This window comes from Oncorhynchus mykiss, unplaced genomic scaffold (assembly GCF_013265735.2).
Source record: "Oncorhynchus mykiss isolate Arlee unplaced genomic scaffold, USDA_OmykA_1.1 un_scaffold_85, whole genome shotgun sequence".
Taxonomy (NCBI): domain Eukaryota; kingdom Metazoa; phylum Chordata; class Actinopteri; order Salmoniformes; family Salmonidae; genus Oncorhynchus; species Oncorhynchus mykiss.
In genome coordinates, this window is record NW_023493658.1 from 753241 (window position 1) to 776054 (window position 22814).

A 22814-nucleotide genomic window follows, 5' to 3' on the forward strand; every position below is an offset into this window, starting at 1 on the left:
CTGGGGACAGGCACTAATGTCAGTTAAGTTGTGATGGTGTCATGCATCTGACTGTTGTATATTCAGTGTGTCAATGATTGATTGTATCTGTCTCTATGTAAATGAACGAGAGTATATATTATGTATTATATATTATATTGGTGTTATGTTAGAGTAGGAGAAGGGAGGGGTGTAGATGATAGAGGTCTATGAGCTGAGTCAAGATCAACAGGTCCAACACTATACGTCATGAAGAGAGAGAGAACAAGAGAGAGAGAACAAGAGAGAGAGAGAGAGAGAAGGAGCGCGTGTGCGCAAAAGAAATGAGCAGAGCGATAGGGAGGAGAGAGGAGGGGTGGGGAGAGCAGAGGATGGGAGGGGACAGAGGAGGGACGGTGAGAAAGGAGGGGAGGGGAGGGACGAGGGTAACGGAGAGAAGGGGAGGGGAGAGAGAGAAATGTGGAGGAGAGAGAAAGAGAGAGAAGGGGAGGGAGAGAGAGAAATGTGGAGGAGAGAGAAAGAGAGAGAAGGGGAGGGAGAGAGAGAGAAATGTGGAGGAGAGAGAAAGAGAGAGAAGGGAAGAGAAATAGTAAAGGAAGTGCTCCACTAGGGCCCTCTCAGCCAGCCTGCTCCACTAGGGCCCTCTCAGCCAGCCTGCTCCACTAGGGCCCTCACAGCCAGCCTGCTCCAGTAGGGCCCTCTCAGTCAGCCTGCTCCACTAGGGCCCTCTCAGTCAGCCTGCTCCACTAGGGCCCTCTCAGCCAGCCTGCTCCACTAGGGCCCTCACAGCCAGCCTGCTCCACTAGGGCCCTCTCAGTCAGCCTGCTCCACTAGGGCCCTCTCAGCCAGCCTGCTCCACTAGGGCCCTCTCAGCCAGTCTGCTCCACTAGGGCCCTCTCAGCCACCTGGCTCCACTAGGGCCCTCTCAGCCACCTGGCTCCACTAGGGCCCTCTCAGCCAGTCTGCTCCACTAGGGCCCTCTCAGCCACCTGGCTCCACTAGGGCCCTCTCAGCCAGCCTGCTCCACTAGGGCCCTCTCAGCCAGCCTGCTCCACTAGGGCCCTCACAGCCAGCCTGCTCCACTAGGGCCCTCTCAGTCAGCCTGCTCCACTAGGGCCCTCTCAGCCAGCCTGCTCCACTAGGGCCCTCTCAGCCAGTCTGCTCCACTAGGGCCCTCTCAGCCAGCCTGCTCCACTAGGGCCCTCTCAGCCAGCCTGCTCCAATAGGGCCCTCTCAGCCAGCTTGCTCCACTAGGGCCCTCTCAGCCTGCCTGCTCCACTAGGGCCCTCTCAGCCAGTCTGCTCCACTAGGGCCCTCTCAGCCAGCCTGCACTACTAGGGCCCTCTCAGCAAGTCTGCTCCACTAGGGCCCTCTCAGCCACCTGGCTCCACTAGGGCCCTCTCAACCAGCCGGCTCCACTAGGGCCCCCTCAGCCAGCTGGCTCCATTAGGGCCCTCTCAGCCATTCTGCTCCACTAGGGCCGTCTCAGCCAGCCTGCTCAACCAGGGCCCTCACAGCCAGCCTGCTCCACTAGGGCCCTCTCAGCCAGCCTGCTCCACTAGGGCCTTCTCAGCCAGTCTGCTCCACTAGGGCCCTCTCAGCCAGCCTGCTCCACTAGGGCCCTCTCAGCAAGCCTGTTCCACTAGGGCCCTCTCAGCCTGCCTGCTCCACTAGGGCCCTCTCAGCCAGCCTGCTCCACTAGGGCCCTCTCAGCCAGCCTGCTCCACTAGGGCCCTCTCAGCTAGCTGGCTCCTCTAGGGCCCTCTCAGACAGTTGGCTCCTCTAGGGCCCTCTCAGTCACCTGGCTCCAATTGGGCCCTCTCAGCCAGCCTGCTCCACTAGGGCCCTCTCAGCCAGCCTGCTCCACTAGGGCCCTCTCAGCCAGTCTGCTCAACTAGGGCCCTCTCAGCCACCTGGCTCCACTAGGGCCCTCTCAACCAGCCCGCTCCACTAGGGCACTCTCAGCCAGCTGGCTACACTAGGGCCCTCTCAGCTAGCTGGCTCCACTAGGGCCCATTCAGCCAGCCTGCTCCACTAGGGCCCTCTCAGCCAGCCTGCTCCACTAGGGCCCTCTCATTCAGCCTGCTCCACTAGGGCCCTCTCAGCCAGCTGGCTACACTAGGGCCCTCTCAGCTAGCTGGCTCCACTAGGGCCCTCTCAGCCAGCCTGCTCCACTAGGGCCCTCTCAGCCAGCCTGCTCCACTAGGGCCCTCTCAGCAAGCCTGTTCCACTAGGGCCCTCTCAGCCTGCCTGCTCCACTAGGGCCCTCTCAGCCAGCCTGCTCCACTAGGGCCCTCTCAGCCAGCCTGCTCCACTAGGGCCCTCTCAGCTAGCTGGCTCCACTAGGGCCCTCTCAGACAGTTGGCTCCTCTAGGGCCCTCTCAGTCACCTGGCTCCACTAGGGCCCTCTCAGCCAGCCTGCTCCACTAGGGCCCACTCAGCCAGCCTGCTCCACTAGGGCCCTCTCAGCCAGTCTGCTCCACTAGGGCCCTCTCAGCCAGCCTGCACTACTAGGGCCCTCTCAGCCAGCCTGCTCCACTAGGGCCCTCTCAGCCACCTGGCTCCACTAGGGCCCTCTCAACCAGCCGGCTCCACTAGGGCCCCCTCAGCCAGCTGGCTCCATTAGGGCCCTCTCAGCCATTCTGCTCCACTAGGGCCGTCTCAGCCAGCCTGCTCAACCAGGGCCCTCACAGCCAGCCTGCTCCACTAGGGCCCTCTCAGCCAGCCTGCTCCACTAGGGCCTTCTCAGCCAGCCTGCTCCACTAGGGCCCTCTCAGCCAGCCTGCTCCACTAGGGCCCTCTCAGCCAGCCTGCTCCACTAGGGCCCTCTCAGCAAGCCTTTTCCACTAGGGCCCTCTCAGCCAGCCTGCTCCACTATGGCCCTCTCAGCCAGCCTGCTCCACTAGGGCCCTCTCAGCCAGTCTGCTCAACTAGGGCCCTCTCAGCCACCTGGCTCCACTAGGGCCCTCTCAGCCAGCATGCTCCACTAGGGCCCTCTCAACCAGCCCGCTCCACTAGGGCCCTCTCAGCAAGCCTTTTCCACTAGGGCCCTCTCAGCCTGCCTGCTCCACTAGGGCCCTCTCAGCCAGCCTGCTCCACTAGGGCCCTCTCAGCCAGCCTGCTCCACTAGGGCCCTCTCAGCTAGCTGGCTCCTCTAGGGCCCTCTCAGACAGTTGGCTCCTCTAGGGCCCTCTCAGTCACCTGGCTCCACTAGGGCCCTCTCAGCCAGCCTGCTCCACTAGGGCCCTCTCAGCCAGCCTGCTCCACTAGGGCCCTCTCAGCCAGTCTGCTCAACTAGGGCCCTCTCAGCCACCTGGCTCCACTAGGGCCCTCTCAGCCAGCATGCTCCACTAGGGCCCTCTCAACCAGCCCGCTCCACTAGGGCACTCTCAGCCAGCTGGCTACACTAGGGCCCTCTCAGCTAGCTGGCTCCACTAGGGCCCATTCAGCCAGCCTGCTCCACTAGGGCCCTCTCAGCCACCTGGTTCCACTAGGGCCCTCTCAGCCACCTGTTTCCACTAGGGCCCTCTCAGCCACCTGGCTCCACTAGGGCCCTCTCAGCCACCTGGCTCCACTAGGGCCCTCTCAGCCACCTGGCTCCACTAGGGCCCTCTCAGCCACCTGGCTCCACTTGGGCCCTCTCAGCCAAGCTGGCTCCACTTGGGCCCTCTCAGCCACCTGGCTCCACTAGGGCCCTCTCAGCCAAGCTGGCTCCACTAGAGCCCTCACTGTCAGCTGGCTCCACTAAGGTCTTCTCAGTCAGCTGGTGTCTATAGGAGAGTGTGAGCTGTGTGGACAAAAAGTAGAAGTACAAATGTCAAGAAAAATGAACTAAAGTGATAAATCTAGTCCTAGGTTTTATTTACTATGGTGTTTGTTCTCCACTGGTTACCCTGTTCTCATCACAACATTTCACACATTCTGCTGACATGATGACACACTGTGGTATTTCACCTAACAGATACGGGAGCTTGTCAATATTATATTTGTTTTCAAATTATTTTGGGGTCTTTGTAATCTGAGGGAAATATGTGTCTCCTATATCGTTGTACATTTGGCAGGAGGTTAGGAAGTGCTGCTCAGTTTCCACCTCAATTTGTGGGCAGTGGGCACACAGTGGGCTCAATAGCAAGCACACAAACACACACACACACACACACACACAAAGAACAGAGCAGAAGAAGTAAATGATCAATGCAGAAGTGTGTGTGTGTGTGTGTGTGGTCTATGTAGTTTATGGATGTGTGTGAGAATAAGAGTAAAGAGGGGAGAAGAGAAGAAGAGGGGGAGAAGAGGAGAGGGGGAGAGGAGGAGAAGAGGGAGAGAAGAGGAGAGGGGGAGAGGAGGAGAGGAGAGGGGGAGAGGAGGAAACGAGAAGAGGGGGGTGGAGAAGAGGTGAGGAGATGAGAGGAGGAGAATAGGAGATGAGAGGGGGAAAAGAGGAGATGGGCAGAATAGGAGAAGAGCAGAGAAGAAGAGGTGAGGGGTAGAAGAGGAGAGGAGACGGGGAGAAGAGGACAGGAGTGAGAAGAGTAGAGGAATGAGAAGAGGAGAGGTGGGAGAAGTGTGAGAGGGGGAGGAGAGGGGGAGGAGAGTAGCGGCGGAGAAGAGGAGAGAAAAGAGAGAAGAGGAGAGGAGATGAGGGGAGAGGAGAAGGGGAGAGGAGAGGAGAGCGGGAGAAGATGAGGGGGAATAGAGGAGGAGAAGAGTAGGGAGGAGAGGAGAAGGGAAGAGGGGGAGAAGAGGGGGAATAAAGGGGGAGGAGAGGAGAGGGAGGAGAAGAGAGGGAAGAGGAGAGGAGAGGAGAGGGGAGGAGAGGAGAGGGGAGGAGAGCGGGAGAAGATGAGGGGGAATAGAGGAGGAGAAGAGTAGGGAGGAGAGGAGAAGGGAAGAGGGGGAGAAGAGGGGGAATAAAGGGGGAGGAGAGGAGAGGGAGGAGAAGAGGATAAGAGAGAGGGGGAGATGAGAAGAAGGGGGGAGGAGAGGAGAGGAGGGGAGTGGAGAGGGTGAGAAGAGGAGAGGGGGAGAAGGCAAGAGGGGGAGAAGATGGGAGAAGAGGAGAAGAGACGAGGAGAAGATGAGAAGGGGAGAGGAAGAGAAAAGAGAGGAGGTACTGTTTGTCTCCCACCGTTCCACTCAGAGGACTCTACTGTTATCAAGTGGGTTTTTCCACTATATTTAGTTACCAGTCATTTCAGTGAAGGGAACATGTGCACACTTTAGGAGAAAGGAGAGATAATTGGGACAATGCTTCTTTCTAGTCTACAGTCCTGCGTCTGACACCAGATTACCACCTAGTGGCCATAAGAGGAACTGTCCTGTCAGTGTGTTTTTACTGCTGGCTCAAAACAACACATGACCTGCAAACAGGATATGATTCATGTGTGAGTACTAAAAGTATATGAATAGTATATTATAGTATATTTAATATATATGTGGGTCTGATAAGTAAACACTCTTAATGTTTGCTGTTTTATCCCTCAGAAGAACATTGGTCACTATGTAACCAAACACATGTGAAACCTCATGATAAGACTGTCTTCCCCATCACATCATGAAAGTTCATGTTGATGTTCATTTAACCTCGGTCTCTCTTTCTCCTCTGTCTCTCTCTTTCTCCTCTGTCTCTCTCTTTCTCCTCAGATCTCCAGGCTCAAAGCGTCAGTCCACCAGGTAGGTAGAGTATAAATCTACAGTGATTATAGCAGTTCAATATTAGTCAACTTTATTATCCCACATGGAGAAATTCATGTGTCCATACAAACCATTCTAAACCCCAATAACAAGTAGTGTTTTATAGAACTACTAATACTTGTCAACCACAAAGCATTACTGCTGTTAGAATAACAGAATCACTGTCATCATCTGTCCTCACCACTGTGTTTTCCTCTCTGCTGTTTACAGCTGAACTCTCAGTCAGACTGGTGAATGGGACCACTTCCTGTTCTGGGACAGTGGAAGTCTTCTATGAAGGAGAGTGGACACGTCTATGTTTTAGTTGGTGGTGGAGAATAATGATAGAGGCTAATGTTGTGTGTAGAGAGCTGGATTGTGGGAATCCTGTAGCTGAATCTAGAGGACGTCTGGTTGAAGATGGAAGAAGAGGAGTCACACTATATAGTAGATGCAGGGGAAATGAGTCTTCTATTAGACAGTGTGACAACAGTAGAGGACGTGGTGTCTGTGATGGTAAATATTATCATCATGTGACCTGTTCAGGTAAGAGACGGGTCATATTGAGAGATTTATTTATACATTATACAATATTACCATGTATCATGTTTTATGTGTTTTTATTTCATTTAAATAGAGAGAGAGATGTCAGATGTATTTAAACATTATATTTGTGTTTGTCATATTGGTTTATGGGAGATGTTCATGGGCAGATCATTGTAGTTCAGATGGTACTGAAGTGAAGCTGCCTGATGGATGTCCAGCTGTTTATTTTCTATAAAGTGAAGTGAACTTATTCCTGTCTCCTGCCTGCATTATTCCCAACCCTATCCTGAGTGACTAAGAACCCATTTCTACCTCTTACAGTATCAAACATAGCAAACTACAATCTTTTATCCAACAAAACTGATTGAATGTTCAACCAACTCTTTTTCTCCAGAGTATGTGCGGCTTGTGGATGGAGCTGGTCTCTGCTCTGGGAGAGTGGAGGTGAAGTCCAATCAGTCCTGGGCCTCAGTGTGTGAAGCTGACTTTGACCGGCAGGATGGAGAGATAGTCTGTGGGGAGCTTGGCTGTGGGGCTCCTGCAGCTCTACAGGGGGGGCTCTATGGAGAAGGTGAGGGTCAGACCTGGGATAAAGAGTTCCAGTGTAAAGGCAATGAGTCCCTTCTCCTGGACTGTGACAACTCAGACAGAAAACACAACACCTGCCTACCTGGTAATGCTGTTGGACTCACCTGCTCAGGTAAGAAACAGTTTGTCACTCAATCAACATTGTTTCTCACCTGGAGTGAAGAATATGAGAGACAATATAGGTGTGTTTTAGTGAGAAAATAGTAAGATTACTGTCTCTCTCTTTTCTTTTCTCAGAGCCTGATGATGTGAGGCTGGTGGGAGGAGGCAGTCGCTGTGCTGGTGGAGTGGAGTGGTACGACCAGGGAGAGTGGAGGACTGTGGGAACTGACGACAGGAACCAGAGGGATGTAGCTGCAGTAGTGTGTAGACAGCTGGGTTGTGGCTCCACTGTTTCAGTACCACCTGGAAACACCACTAGAGGGATTAGAGTTTACTGTTCTTGGTCTGAGTCTTCACTGAGGGAGTGTAGAAGAACGTATGAACTCCTTCCAGGACTCACAGTGATCTGCTCAGGTAATAACAAAACACACTATATGGCCAAAAGTATGTGGACATTTGTGGATCCGGCTATTTCAGCCACAGCAGTTGCTGACAGGTGTTTGAAATTGAGCACACAGCCATGCAATCTCCATAGACAAACATTGCCAGTAGATTGGACTTACTGAAGATCTCAGTGACTTAACGTGGCAAGTCTAGGAGCAACAACGGCTCAGCCGTGAAGTGGTAGACAACACAAGCAGAACGGACCGCCGGGTGTTGAACCACGTAGAGCCTAAAAATAATCCTCTGTTGTAAAACTCACTGCTGAGTTCCACATACTTTTGTCCATGTATTATATCTCCTTCCTGGACTCACAGTGATCTGCTCAGGAAATATCAACATATTATAATTATATTCAACTGATTTCCTTCATTCATACAACTTCCTCTGCACCTCTCATGATGACTGTTTAACTTGTCAGTCTGCTTTACTAAATAGATCACTCAGTCAAGTAGGACTCAAATACAACTTAAATATCCCAGAATGCTTTTGTATTTGAGTGTTATCTCAGTGAACGTCTCTACTCACTACCACTGTCACATGTCATGTTATTGTCACATCTAAATGAGGAAAGTAGTTGAGGAGCTACGTTTTATTTTTCTCTCCTCTTGTTCCAGATGTCCTGCTTCAGCCTGATATCAACATATGTTGTCTCAGTGACTGTAGGCCCACTACTCATGTTGCCCTGTGAGGGAGGGTGGCTGGCACTGTCACGTGCTGATGTTATTGTCATATCGATAGGAAACTAGTTGAAGAGGTTTTTCTTGTTCTCTTTTATTGTTACAGATCTCCTGGTCCAGCCTGATATCTTCCTGACTGACCCAATGGGAGGGGTCTTCAGGGGCCACCAGGGGCCCGAGATGTTCAGGGGCTACAACTTCACCATCACCTGCTCCACTCAGCCACAGTACCCAGGAGGCTCCTTCCTCCTCACATTCACCGGCTCCAACAGAACCCAGACCCAGCCAGCTGTCAATCACTCTGCTGCCTTCCTCTTCCCTGCTGCAGATGACTCCCACCAAGGGAACTACAGCTGTGTTTATGACAATTATGTTTTCTCTCATAACTTCACCTCTGAGAGTGAGCTCCTCTCCCTCACCATCACAGGTAACTGAACACGAACCAGACTTATAACTTTGTCATTGACAGATTTCCCACAGATCTATGTGATGATGATCAGTCCCCTCATCAAAGGTGTTTCTGTTTGCAGCCTCTCCTCTGCCAGCCTTCATCATCAGACACGTTGTAGTGCTGCTGATCCTACTGACAGCCATCACCACCTCCTACCTGTACTACAAGGTAAAGACATTTACTCAGAAGTTACAAGTCATTTAAACTAGAGGGAGAGGGTGAGGGGGAGAGAATTGCAGATACCAGAGAGTAAATGTCTGACTGTTGGTGCTGTGTCTCCCTAGCCCACCAGGAGGCAGAAGAGAGTGAACAGGGTGAGCAGCATGGATCTTTATGTCAATGCCATGGAGATGGTCTCTCTGAGCTCCAGAGCTGAAGCTGGACCGGGAGAGGAGAGAGCAGCCCAGAGGACGGAGTAGGAGTAGAATGAAGCTGACCCTACTTTTTTATTTTTTTAAATTTTATTTTACCTTTATTTAACCAGGTAGGCAAGTTGAGAACAAGTTCTCATTTACAATTGCGACCTGGCCAAGATAAAGCAAAGCAGTTCGACAGATACAACAACACAGAGTTACACATGGAGTAAAACAAACATACAGTCAATAATAAAGTATAAACAAGTCTATATACGATGTGAGCAAATGAGGTGAGAAGGGAGGTAAAGGCAAAAAAGGCCTTGGTGGCAAGGTAAATACAATATAGCAAGTAAAACACTGGAATGGTAGTTTTGCAATGGAAGAATGTGCAAAGTAGAAATAAAAATAATGGGGTGCAAAGGAGCAAAATAAATAAATAAATTAAATACAGTTGGGAAAGAGGTAGTTGATAGGGCTAAATTATAGGTGGGCTATGTACAGGTGCAGTAATCTGTGAGCTGCTCTGACAGTTGGTGCTTAAAGCTAGTGAGGGAGATAAGTGTTTCCAGTTTCAGAGATTTTTGTAGTTCGTTCCAGTCATTGGCAGCAGAGAACTGGAAAGAGAGGCGGCCAAAGAAAGAATTGGTTTTGGGGGTGACTAGAGAGATATACCTGCTGGAGCGTGTGCTACAGGTGGGAGATGCTATGGTGACCAGCGAGCTGAGATAAGGGGGGACTTTACCTAGCAGGGTCTTGTAGATGACATGGAGCCAGTGGGTTTGGCGACGAGTATGAAGCGAGGGCCAGCCAACGAGAGCGTACAGGTCGCAATGGTGGGTAGTATATGGGGCTTTGGTGACAAAACGGATTGCACTGTGATAGACTGCATCCAATTTGTTGAGTAGGGTATTGGAGGCTATTTTGTAAATTACATCGCCAAAGTCGAGGATTGGTAGGATGGTCAGTTTTACAAGGGTATGTTTGGCAGCATGAGTGAAGGATGCTTTGTTGCGAAATAGGAAGCCAATTCTAGATTTAACTTTGGATTGGAGATGTTTGATATGGGTCTGGAAGGAGAGTTTACAGTCTAACCAGACACCTAAGTATTTGTAGTTGTCCACGTATTCTAAGTCAGAGCCGTCCAGAGTAGTGATGTTGGACAGGCGGGTAGGTGCAGGTAGCGATCGGTTGAAGAGCATGCATTTAGTTTTACTTGTATTTAAGAGCAATTGGAGGCCACGGAAGGAGAGTTGTATGGCATTGAAGCTTGCCTGGAGGGTTGTTAACACAGTGTCCAAAGAAGGGCCGGAAGTATACAGAATGGTGTCGTCTGCGTAGAGGTGGATCAGAGACTCACCAGCAGCAAGAGCGACCTCATTGATGTATACAGAGAAGAGAGTCGGTCCAAGAATTGAACCCTGTGGCACCCCCATAGAGACTGCCAGAGGTCCGGACAACAGACCCTCCGATTTGACACACTGAACTCTATCAGAGAAGTAGTTGGTGAACCAGGCGAGGCAATCATTTGAGAAACCAAGGCTGTTGAGTCTGCCGATGAGGATGTGGTGATTGACAGAGTCGAAAGCCTTGGCCAGATCAATGAATACGGCTGCACAGTAATGTTTCTTATCGATGGCGGTTAAGATATCGTTTAGGACCTTGAGCGTGGCTGAGGTGCACCCATGACCAGCTCTGAAACCAGATTGCATAGCAGAGAAGGTATGGTGAGATTCAAAATGGTCGGTAATCTGTTTGTTGACTTGGCTTTCGAAGACCTTAGAAAGGCATGGTAGGATAGATATAGGTCTGTAGCAGTTTGGGTCAAGAGTGTCCCCCCCTTTGAAGAGGGGGATGACGGCAGCTGCTTTCCAATCTTTGGGAATCTCAGACGACACGAAAGAGAGGTTGAACAGGCTAGTAATAGGGGTGGCAACAATTTCGGCAGATAATTTTAGAAAGAAAGGGTCCAGATTGTCTAGCCCGGCTGATTTGTAGGGGTCCAGATTTTGCAGCTCTTTCAGAACATCAGCTGAATGGATTTGGGAGAAGGAGAAATGGGGAAGGCTTGGGCGAGTTGCTGTTGGGGGTGCAGTGCTGTTGACAGGGGTAGGAGTAGCCAGGTGGAAAGCATGGCCAGCAGTAGAAAAATGCTTATTGAAATGTTCAATTATGGTGGATTTATCAGTGGTGACAGTGTTTCCTATCTTCAGTGCAGTGGGCAGATATACACGCTGATCTTAAGTCAGTTTTGTGTTTTAAATCGATGGTCAGCAGTGGACTGGTGTTTAAAATGTGGTGACAAACTTGAGGTGGTTCTAATTTTAATAACAAGTTCAGAATTAGTTTCTCTTTCTAGAACCTTGGAAGAAATCTAAAAGGAGTGACTGCAACCACCATTATTCATTTAGTTTGGTTTTTACCACCAGAGAAACATGGGGTTCTGGGTAACATGGGGTTTTGGGTAACATGGGGTTCTGGGTAACATGGGTTTGGGTAACATGGGGTTTTGGGTAACATGGGGTTCTGGGTAACATGGGGTTTTGGGTAACATGGGGTTCTGGGTAACATGGGGTTCTGGGTAACATGGGGTTTTGGGTAACATGGGGTTTTGGGTAACATGGGGTTATGGGTAACATGGGGTTCTGGGTAACATGGGGTTTTGGGTAACATGGGGTTTTGGGTAACATGGGGTTTTGGTAACATGGGGTTTTGGGTAACATGGGGTTCTGGGTAACATGGGGTTCTGGGTAACATGGGGTTTTGGTAACATGGGGTTCTGGGTAACATGGAGTTCTGGGTAACATGGGGTTTTGGGTAACATGGGGTTTTGGTAACATGGGGTTTTGGTAACATGGGGTTCTGGGTAACATGGGGTTCTGGGTAACATGGGGTTTTGGGTAACATGGGGTTCTGGGTAACATGGGTTTTTGGTAACATGGGGTTCTGGGTAACATGGGGTTCTGGGTAACATGGGGTGTTGGTAACATGGGGTTCTGGGTAACATGGGGTTCTGGGTAACATGGGGTGTTGGTAACATGGGGTTCTGGGTAACATGGGGTTCTGGGTAACATGGGGTGTTGGTAACATGGGGTGTTGGTAACATGGGTTTTTGGTAACATGGGGTTCTGGGTAACATGGGGTTCGGGGTAACATGGGGTGTTGGTAACATGGGTTTTTGGTAACATGGGGTTCTGGGTAACATGGGTTTTTGGTAACATGGGGTTCTGGGTAACATGGGGTTCTGGGTAACATGGGGTTCTGGGTAACATGGGGTTCTGGGTAACATGGGGTTCTGGGTAACATGGTGTTCTGGGTAACATGGTGTTCTGGGTAACATGGGGTTCTGGGTAACATGGTGTTCTGGGTAACATGGGGTTCTGGGTAACATGGTGTTCTGGGTAACATGGGGTTCTGGGTAACATGGTGTTCTGGGTAACATGGTGTTTGGGTAACATGGGGTTCTGGGTAACATGGTGTTTGGGTAACATGGGGTTCTGGGTAACATGGGGTTCTGGGTAACATGGGGTTCTGGGTAACATGGTGTTCTGGTAACATGGTGTTCTGGGTAACATGGTGTTCTGGGTAACATGGTGTTCTGGGTAACATGGTGTTCTGGGTAACATGGGGTTCTGGGTAACATGGTGTTCTGGGTAACATGGTGTTTTGAGTAACATGGGGTTCTGGGTAACATGGGGTGTTGGTAACATGGGTTCTGGGTAACATGGGGTTCTGGGTAACATGGGGTGTTGGTAACATGGGGTTCTGGGTAACATGGGGTTCTGGGTAACATGGGGTTTCGGTTCATTTCAGAAACAAGCTCAATTAGGTCTGTTTTGCATTCCATCAGTGGATGCTGGTGGGAGGAGCCTCAGAAACCTGGATCATTGTAATGGCTGAAACGGAGTAGCTGGAACGGAGTCAAACACTTGATCCATTTGATACCGTTCCATTCATTCCCTTCCAGCCAATACAATGAGCCAGTCCTCCTATAGCTCCTCTCACCAGCCTCCACCGTATTCTATACATTCATTACGTTCCAGCCAATACAATGAGCCAGTCCTCCTATAGCTCCTCCCACCAGCCTCCACCGCATTCTATACATTCATTCCCTTCCAGCCAATACAATGAGCCAGTCCTCCTATAGCTCCTCCCACCAGCCTCCACCGCATTCTATACATTCATTCCCTTCCAGCCAATACAATGAGCCAGTCCTCCTATAGCTCCTCCCACCAGCCTCCACCGCATTCTATACATTCATTCCCTTCCAGCCAATACAATGAGCCAGTCCTCTTATAGCTCCTCCCACCAGCCTCCACCGCATTCTATACATTCATTCCCTTCCAGCCAATACAATGAGCCAGTCCTCCTATAGCTCCTCCCACCAGCCTCCACTGCATTCTATACATTATATATATGATATTATTTAGTATAGCCTACTGTTAGATTCTTTATGTTGAAGAGTCTCCATTATTAGTCCATGTATTATTATATTATTTAGTATAGCCTACTGTTAGATTCTTTATGTTGAAGAGTCTCCATTATTAGTCCATGTATTATTATATTATTTAGTATAGCCTACTGTTAGATTCTTTATGCTGAAGAGTCTCCATTATTAGTCCATGTATTATTTAGTATAGCCTACTGTTAGATTCTTTATGTTGAAGTGTCTCCATTATTAGTCCATGTATTATTCTATTATTTAGTATTGTCAGGTGCGTGAATGAGGACCCAAAAGCGAATTAACAAACAGAGTTTCTTTAATGATGAACACACGTGGGCTCAGATGGACAGGTAGATTCCGACAGGACAGGACAAGGTTGCAGCAAACACGATGATAGTCTGGTTCAGGCATGAGACACACAAACAAGAATCCGACAAAGACAGGAGCAGAAACAGAGAGAGATATATGGACCTAATCAGAGGGAAAAAGGGAACAGGTGGGAAAAGGGGTGAATGAGGTAGTCAGAGAAGACAAGGAACAGCTGGGGGAAAGAGGGACAGAAACGGTAACCTAGTACGACCAGCAGAGGGAGACAGGGTGAAAGGAAAGGACAGAAACAAGACACAACATGACAATACATGACAGTACCCCCCCACTCACCGAGCGCCTCCTGGCGCACTCGAGGAGGAAACCTGGCGGCAACGGAGGAAATCCTCGATCAGCGCACGGTCCAGCACGTCCCGAGAGGGAACCCAACTCCTCTCCTCAGGACCGTACCCCTCCCAATCTACGAGGTACTGGTGACCACGACCCCGAGGACGCATGTCCAAAATCCTACGGACCCTGTAGATGGGTGCGCCCTCGACAAGGATGGGGGGGGGGGGGGGGGAAGACGAGCGGGGGCGCGAAGAACGGGCTTGATACAGGAGACATGGAAGACCGGGTGGACGCGACGAAGGTATCGCGGAAGAAGAAGTCGAACTGCGACAGGATTAATGACCCGAGAAATACGGAACGGACCAATGAACCGCGGGGTCAACTTGCGAGAAGCCGTCTTAAGGGGAAGGTTCTGAGTGGAGAGCCAAACTCTCTGACCGCGACAATATCTAGGACTCTTAGTTCTACGCTTATTAGCAGCCCTCACAGTCTGCGTCCTATAACGGCAAAGTGCAGACCTGACCCTCTTCCAGGTGCGCTCGCAACGTTGGACAAAAGCCTGAGCGGAGGGGACGCTGGACTCGGCGAACTGAGATGAGAACAGCGGAGGCTGGTACCCGAGGCTACTCTGAAAAGGAGATAGCCCGGTCGCAGACGAAGGAAGCGAGTTGTGGGCGTATTCTGCCCAGGGGAGCTGTTCTGACCAAGACGCAGGGTTGCGAAAAGAAAGACTGCGTAAGATGCGACCAATAGTCTGATTGGCCCGTTCTGCTTGACCGTTAGACTGGGGGTGAAAGCCGGAAGAGAGACTGACGGAAGCCCCAATCAAACGGCAAAACTCCCTCCAAAATTGAGACGTGAATTGCGGACCTCTGTCCGAAACGACGTCTGACGGAAGGCCATGAATTCTGAAAACATTCTCGATGATGATTTGTGCCGTCTCTTTAGCAGAAGGAAGCTTAGCAAGGGGAATGAAATGAGCCGCCTTAGAGAACCTATCGACAACCGTAAGAATAACAGTCTTCCCCGCTGACGAAGGCAGTCCGGTGACAAAATCTAAGGCGATGTGAGACCACGGTCGAGAGGGAATGGGAAGCGGCCTGAGACGGCCGGCAGGAGGGGAGTTACCGGACTTAGTCTGCGCGCAGACCGAACAAGCAGCCACGAAACGACGCGTGTCATGCTCCCGGGTGGGCCACCAAAAACGCTGGCGAATGGAAGCAAGCGTACCCCGAACGCCAGGGTGGCCGGCTAACTTGGCAGAGTGAGCCCACTGAAGAACGGCCAGACGAGTAGGAACGGGAACGAAAAGAAGGTTCCTAGGACAAGCGCGCGGCGACGGAGTGTGAGTGAGCGCTTGCTTTACCTGCCTCTCAATTCCCCAGACAGTCAACCCGACAACACGCCCCTCAGGGAGAATCCCCTCGGGGTCAGTGGAGGCTACTGAAGAACTGAAGAGACGAGATAAAGCATCAGGCTTGGTGTTCTTAGAGCCCGGACGATAAGAAATCACGAACTCGAAACGAGCGAAAAACAGCGCCCAACGCGCCTGACGCGCATTAAGTCGTTTGGCAGAACGGATGTACTCAAGGTTCCTATGGTCAGTCCAAACGACAAAAGGAACGGTCGCCCCCTCCAACCACTGTCGCCATTTGCCTAGGGCTAACCGGATGGCGAGCAGTTCGCGGTTTCCCACATCATAGTTACGTTCCGACGGCGACAGGCGATGAGAAAAATACGCGCATGGGTGGACCTTGTCGTCAGAGAGGGAGCGCTGAGAAAGAATGGCTCCCACGCCCACCTCTGACGCGTCAACCTCGACAACGAACTGTCTAGAGACGTCAGGTGTAACAAGGATAGGAGCGGATGTAAAACGATTCTTGAGGAGATCAAAAGCTCCCTGGGCGGAAACGGACCACTTAAAGCACGTCTTGACAGAAGTAAGGGCTGTGAGAGGAGCTGCCACCTGACCGAAATTACGGATGAAACGACGATAGAAGTTCGCGAAGCCGAGAAAGCGCTGCAGCTCGACGCGTGACTTAGGGACGGGCCAATCAATGACAGCTTGGACCTTAGCGGGATCCATCTTAATGCCTTCAGCGGAAATAACAGAACCGAGAAATGTGACGGAGGAGGCATGAAAAGTGCACTTCTCAGCCTTCACAAAAAGACAATTCTCTAAAAGGCGCTGGAGGACACGTCGAACGTGCTGAACATGAATCTGGAGTGACGGTGAAAAAATCAGGATATCGTCAAGGTAAACGAAAACAAAGATGTTCAGCATGTCTCTCAGGACATCATTGACTAATGCCTGAAAGACAGCTGGAGCGTTAGCGAGGCCGAAAGGAAGAACCCGGTATTCAAAGTGCCCTAACGGAGTGTTAAACGCCGTCTTCCACTCGTCCCCCTCCCTGATGCGCACGAGATGGTAAGCGTTACGAAGGTCCAACTTAGTGAAAAACCTGGCTCCCTGCAGGATCTCGAAGGCTGAAGACATAAGAGGAAGCGGATAACGATTCTTCACTGTTATGTCATTCAGCCCTCGATAATCTATGCAGGGGCGCAGAGACCCGTCCTTCTTCTTGACAAAAAAAAACCCCGCTCCGGCGGGAGAGGAGGAGGGGACTATGGTACCGGCGTCAAGAGCTACAGACAAATAATCTTCGAGAGCCTTACGTTCGGGAGCCGACAGAGAGTATAGTCTACCCCGGGGGGGAGTGGTTCCCGGAAGGAGATCAATACTACAATCATACGACCGGTGTGGAGGAAGAGAGGTGGCCCTGGACCGACTGAACACCGTGCGCAGATCGTGATATTCCTCCGGCACCCCTGTCAAATCACCAGGCTCCTCCTGTGAAGAAGAGACAGAGGAAACAGGAGGGATAGCAGACATTAAACATTTCACATGACAAGAGACGTTCCAGGAGAGGATAGAATTACTAGACCAATTAATGGAAGGATTATGACAAACTAGCCAGGGATGGCCCAAAACAACAGGTGTAAAAGGTGAACGAAAAATTAAAAAAGAAATGGTTTCGCTATGATTACCAGAAACAGTGAGGGTTAAAGGTAGCGTCTCACGCTGAATCCTGGGGAGAGGACTACCATCCAGGGCGAACAAGGCCGTGGGCTCCCTTAACTGTCTGAGAGGAATGTCATGTTCCCGAGCCCAGGTCTCGTCCATAAAACAGCCCTCCGCCCCAGAGTCTATTAAGGCACTGCAGGAAGCTGACGAACCGGTCCAGCGTAGATGGACCGACAAGGTAGTGCAGGATCTTGAAGGAGAGACAGGAGTAGTAGCGCTCACCAGTAGCCCTCCGCTTACTGATGAGCTCTGGCTTTTACTGGACATGAAGTGACAAAATGACCAGCAGAACCGCAATAGAGACAGAGGCGGTTGGTGATTCTCCGTTCCCTCTCCTTAGTCGAGATGCGGATACCTCCCAGCTGCATAGGCTCAGCTCCCGAACCGGCAGAGGAAGATGGTAGTGATGCGGAGAGGGGGGCAACGGAGAACGCGAGCTCCTTTCCACGAGCTCGGTGACGAAGATCAACCCGTCGCTCAATGCGAATAGCGAGTTCAATCAAGGAATCCACGCTGGAAGGAACCTCCCGGGAGAGAATCTCATCCTTTACCTCTGCGCGGAGACCCTCCAGAAAACGAGCGAGCAAAGCCGGCTCGTTCCAGCCACTGGAGGCAGCAAGAGTGCGAAACTCAATAGAGTAGTCTGTTATGGATCGATTACCTTGACATAGGGAAGACAGGGCCCTGGAAGCCTCCTCCCCAAAAACAGATCGATCAAAAACCCGTATCATCTCCTCCTTAAAGTCCTGATACTGGTTAGTACACTCAGCCCTTGCCTCCCAGATTGCCGTGCCCCACTCACGAGCCCGTCCAGTAAGGAGAGATATGACGTAGGCGACACGAGCAGTGCTCCTGGCGTAAGTGTTGGGCTGGAGAGAAAACACAATATCACACTGGGTGAGGAACGAGCGGCATTCAGTGGGCTCCCCAGAGTAACACGGCGGGTTATTGATTCTGGGCTCCGGAGATTCGAAAGCCCTGGAAGTGGCCGGTGGATCGAGGCGGAGATGGAGAACCTGTTCTGTGAGGTTGGAGACTTGGGTGGCCAGGGTCTCAACGGCATGTCGAGCAGCAGACAATTCCTGCTCGTGTCTGCCTAGCATCGCTCCCTGGATCTCGACGGCTGAGTGGAGAGGATCCGAAGTCGCTGGGTCCATTCTTGGTCGGATTCTTCTGTCAGGTGCGTGAATGAGGACCCAAAAGCGAATTAACAAACAGAGTTTCTTTAATGATGAACACACGTGGGCTCAGATGGACAGGTAGATTCCGACAGGACAGGACAAGGTTGCAGCAAACACGATGATAGTCTGGTTCAGGCATGAGACACACAAACAAGAATCCGACAAAGACAGGAGCAGAAACAGAGAGAGATATAGGGACCTAATCAGAGGGAAAAAGGGAACAGGTGGGAAAAGGGGTGAATGAGGTAGTCAGAGAAGACAAGGAACAGCTGGGGGAAAGAGGGACAGAAACGGTAACCTAGTACGACCAGCAGAGGGAGACAGGGTGAAAGGAAAGGACATAAACAAGACACAACATGACAATACATGACAAGTATAGCCTACTGTTAGATTCTTTATGTTGAAGTGTCTCCATTATTAGTTCATGTATTATTTAGTATAGCCTGCTGTTAGATTCTTTATGCTGAAGAGTCTCCATTATTAGTCCATGTATTATTATATTATTTAGTATAGCCTACTGTTAGATTCTTTATGCTGAAGAGTCTCCATTATTAGTCCATGTATTATTTAGTATAGCCTACTATTAGATTCTTTATGTTGAAGAGTCTCCATTATTAGTCCATGTATTATAATCATCTGTTCATTCTTTGTAGTTTGAAACATCTTTAATAAAAGGGGACATATTTTTCACAAGTCAATTTGGTTTACTGTTGTAGTTTGTTTACTTTTAGATGTATAAATCTCTCATGATGTTTATTGATTTATGATGCAGATTATTGTTATGATGTTGTGCCTTCAGAAAATATTCACACTCCTTTACTTATAAAATGGGATTAAAAAAAAATATTGTAATTTTTTTGTCAATGATCTACACAAAATACTCAACCCCCTGAGTCATAACGTGTTTGGATCACATTTGTCAGCAATTACAGCTGTGCCTTCTGTGTAAATCTAGAAGAGCTTTCCACACCTGAATTGTGCAACATTTATTAACAAAATGTAACCAAAATTCTTCAAACTGTCTAATTAGTTATTGATCATTACTAGACAACCATTTTCAGGTGTTGCCATAGATTTTCGGGCAGATTTAAGTCAAAACTGTAACTCGGCCACTCAGGAACATTCACTGTTTTCTTGGTAAGCACCTTGTGTAGATTTGTCCTTGTGTTGTAGGTTATTGTCCTGCTGAAAGATGAATTCGTAACCCAGTGTTGGTGGAAAGCAGACTGAACCATGATTCCCTCTAGGATTTTGCCTGTGCTTTTCTCCATCCCGTGAATATTTTTATCCTGAAAAACTCCCCAGTCCTTAACAATTACAGGCATACCCATAACATGATGCAGCCACCACCACCAGGGGGGGGGGAGAGTGCACCTCATATTCAGGAAGGTGTACTGAATGTTCCCTACAGTGTATTTTTCCCAATTCATTATAGTTGGTTTGGTTTATTTTCTAGTTTAGTTTCTCTCATGATGTTATAGATCATAAATGTTACATTCATTACGATGTAGATTGTTAGGATGTTGTTAGTAGTATATAGATTATGATGTCATTGATTATAAATGTTATGATATTGATTATGATGTAGATTATTGTTATGATGATGTTAGTAGTATATAGATAATGATGTCATTGATTATAAATGTTATATTGATTATGATGTAGATTAGTGTTGGGATGTTGTTAGTAGTATATAGATAATGATGTTATTGATTATAAATGTTATGATATTGATTATGATGTTAGTAGTATATAGATATTGTTATTCTCTTATGATCTGTGGGTTACAGAGGAAGTACATCGTACAGGTCTGATATACAATAGATTGTGTGTATGCTGTGTGCATATGAAATAATCAAATCATACAACCAACCAACCAACCAACCAACCAACCAACCAACCAACCAACCAACCAATCAACCAACCAACCAACCAACCAACCAACCACTCAATAAGTTAAGTAAATAAATATTGTATTTAGAGTGGCAAAAAGTCTCCCCTGTAAAAAAATACCAAGTGTATTACATAAATAGTCTCATCTGTCTGTTGGTTGTGTGTTTTTAATAACAGTTGATGACAGTGTTTGTTGTATTTTCAGTTAGAGTAGTAGTCCGTCAGCAAGATAAAAAAAAAAAAAAATCCCTTTTCATTCACTTCCCCTCTTCCTCCTCCTCCTCCTCCTCCACACACAGTCCTAGTTCGCCACGTCGGAGACAGAGATGAAACCAACTGCGCCAAAGCCGACGCAAAGGAGAAACAAACCCTCTGTCTTTTCCACTTCAACGTTTCAACAGGTGCTACAAAATGGCGTCCAGTTGACTTGGTGTCCCCCAAGGCTCGGTGCTTGGCACGTAAGGTTTCTCCAACCGTAACGCAGCTCGCATGTCATTGGCCAGCTCCTCGGTCTCTGTGGAGACGTCGCCATTGGCGATCTTGGTGTTCTCCTCGTACCCCGTGGGCATGAAGGCTAGCGTGTACGGGAAGAGCCTGTGACACTCCGCACGGTAAGACTCCGCCCACTCCTTTGACTCGCCCAATCCTCCATTCCGAAGCGCCTCTAGTACCTCTGTGCAGATCTGATTGGAGGACGGGGAGTGAGAAAGGCATTATAGGTCAATTATGTAATCAATGTTTTAGTTATCGTTTCTGCATTTCTGTTCTGCTGTTTTAACATTGAAAAAGTCAGAAAACGGAATAACAAATGATGTCATCAAAAAAGGATTCACGACAGAAAAACTCTGCCTTGTTAAATAGGATATGAAAACGTCTGGTTGTTGGCCAGCAACGTGAATTAACAACCCAACCCACTAGACAACAGCAACATAACAACCCAACCCACTAGACGACAGCAACATAACAGCCCAACCCACTAGACAACAGCAACATAACAACCCAACCCACTAGACAACAGCAACATAACAACCCAACCCACTAGACGACAGCAACATAACAACCCAACCCACTAGACGACAGCAACATAACAACCCAACCCACTAGACAACAGCAACATAACAACCCAACCCACTAGACGACAGCAACATAACAACCCAACCCACTAGACGACAGCAACATAACAACCCAACCCACTAGACAACAGCAACATAACAACCCAACCCACTAGACGACAGCAACATAACAACCCAACCCACTAGACAACAGCAACATAACAACCCAACCCACTAGACAACAGCCACATAACAACCCAACCCACTAGACGACAGCAACATAACAACCCAACCCACTAGACAACAGCAACATAACAACCCAACCCACTAGACAACAGCAACATAACAACCCAACCCACTAGACAACAGCAACATAACAACCCAACCCACTAGACAACAGCAACATAACAACCCAACCCACTAGACAACAGCAACATAACAACCCAACCCACTAGACAACAGCAACATAACAACCCAACCCACTAGACAACAGCAACATAACAACCCAACCCACTAGACAACAGCAACATAACAACCCAACCCACTAGACGACAGCAACATAACAACCCAACCCACTAGACAACAGCAACGTAAATTAACAACCCAACCCACTAGACGACAGCAACATAACAACCCAACCCACTAGACAACAGCAACATAACAACCCAACCCACTAGACAACAGCAACATAACAACCCAACCCACTAGACAACAGCAACATAACAACCCAACCCACTAGACGACAGCAACATAACAACCCAACCCACTAGACAACAGCAACATAACAACCCAACCCACTAGACAACAGCAACGTAACAACCCAACCCACTAGACGACAGCAACATAACAACCCAACCCACTAGACAACAGCAATGTGAATTAACAACCCAACCCACTAGACAACAGCAACATAACAACCCAACCCACTAGACGACAGCAACATAACAACCCAACCCACTAGACAACAGCAATGTGAATTAACAACCCAACCCACTAGACAACAGCAACATAACAACCCAACCCACTAGACAACAGCAACATAACAACCCAACCCACTAGACGACAGCAACATAACAACCCAACCCACTAGACAACAGCAATGTGAATTAACAACCCAACCCACTAGACAACAGCAACATAACAACCCAACCCACTAGACAACAGCAACATAACAACCCAACCCACTAGACGACAGCAACATAACAACCCAACCCACTAGACAACAGCAACATAACAACCCAACCCACTAGACAACAGCAACATAACAACCCAACCCACTAGACAACAGCAACATAACAACCCAACCCACTAGACAACAGCAACATAACAACCCAACCCACTAGACAACAGCAACATAACAACCCAACCCACTAGACGACAGCAACATAACAACCCAACCCACTAGACAACAGCAACATAACAACCCAACCCACTAGACAACAGCAACATAACAACCCAACCCACTAGACAACAGCAACGTGAATTAACAACCCAACCCACTAGACAACAGCAACATAACAACCCAACCCACTAGACAACAGCAACATAACAACCCAACCCACTAGACAACAGCAACATAAATTAAAACCCAACCCACTAGACGACAGCAACATAACAACCCAACCCACTAGACGACAGCAACGTAAATTAACAACCCAACCCACTAGACGACAGCAACGTAACAACCAA

The 22814-nt window shown here is 49.2% G+C and overlaps 1 protein-coding gene across 1 annotated transcript in view; it reads right to left on the reverse strand.

Annotated features, from left to right (window-relative positions):
- Positions 1-22814, reverse strand: part of LOC110519451 (N-alpha-acetyltransferase 15, NatA auxiliary subunit) — a gene marked incomplete at its 5' end in the record, with an annotated part of 62180 nt that overhangs the window by 19438 nt on the left and 19928 nt on the right.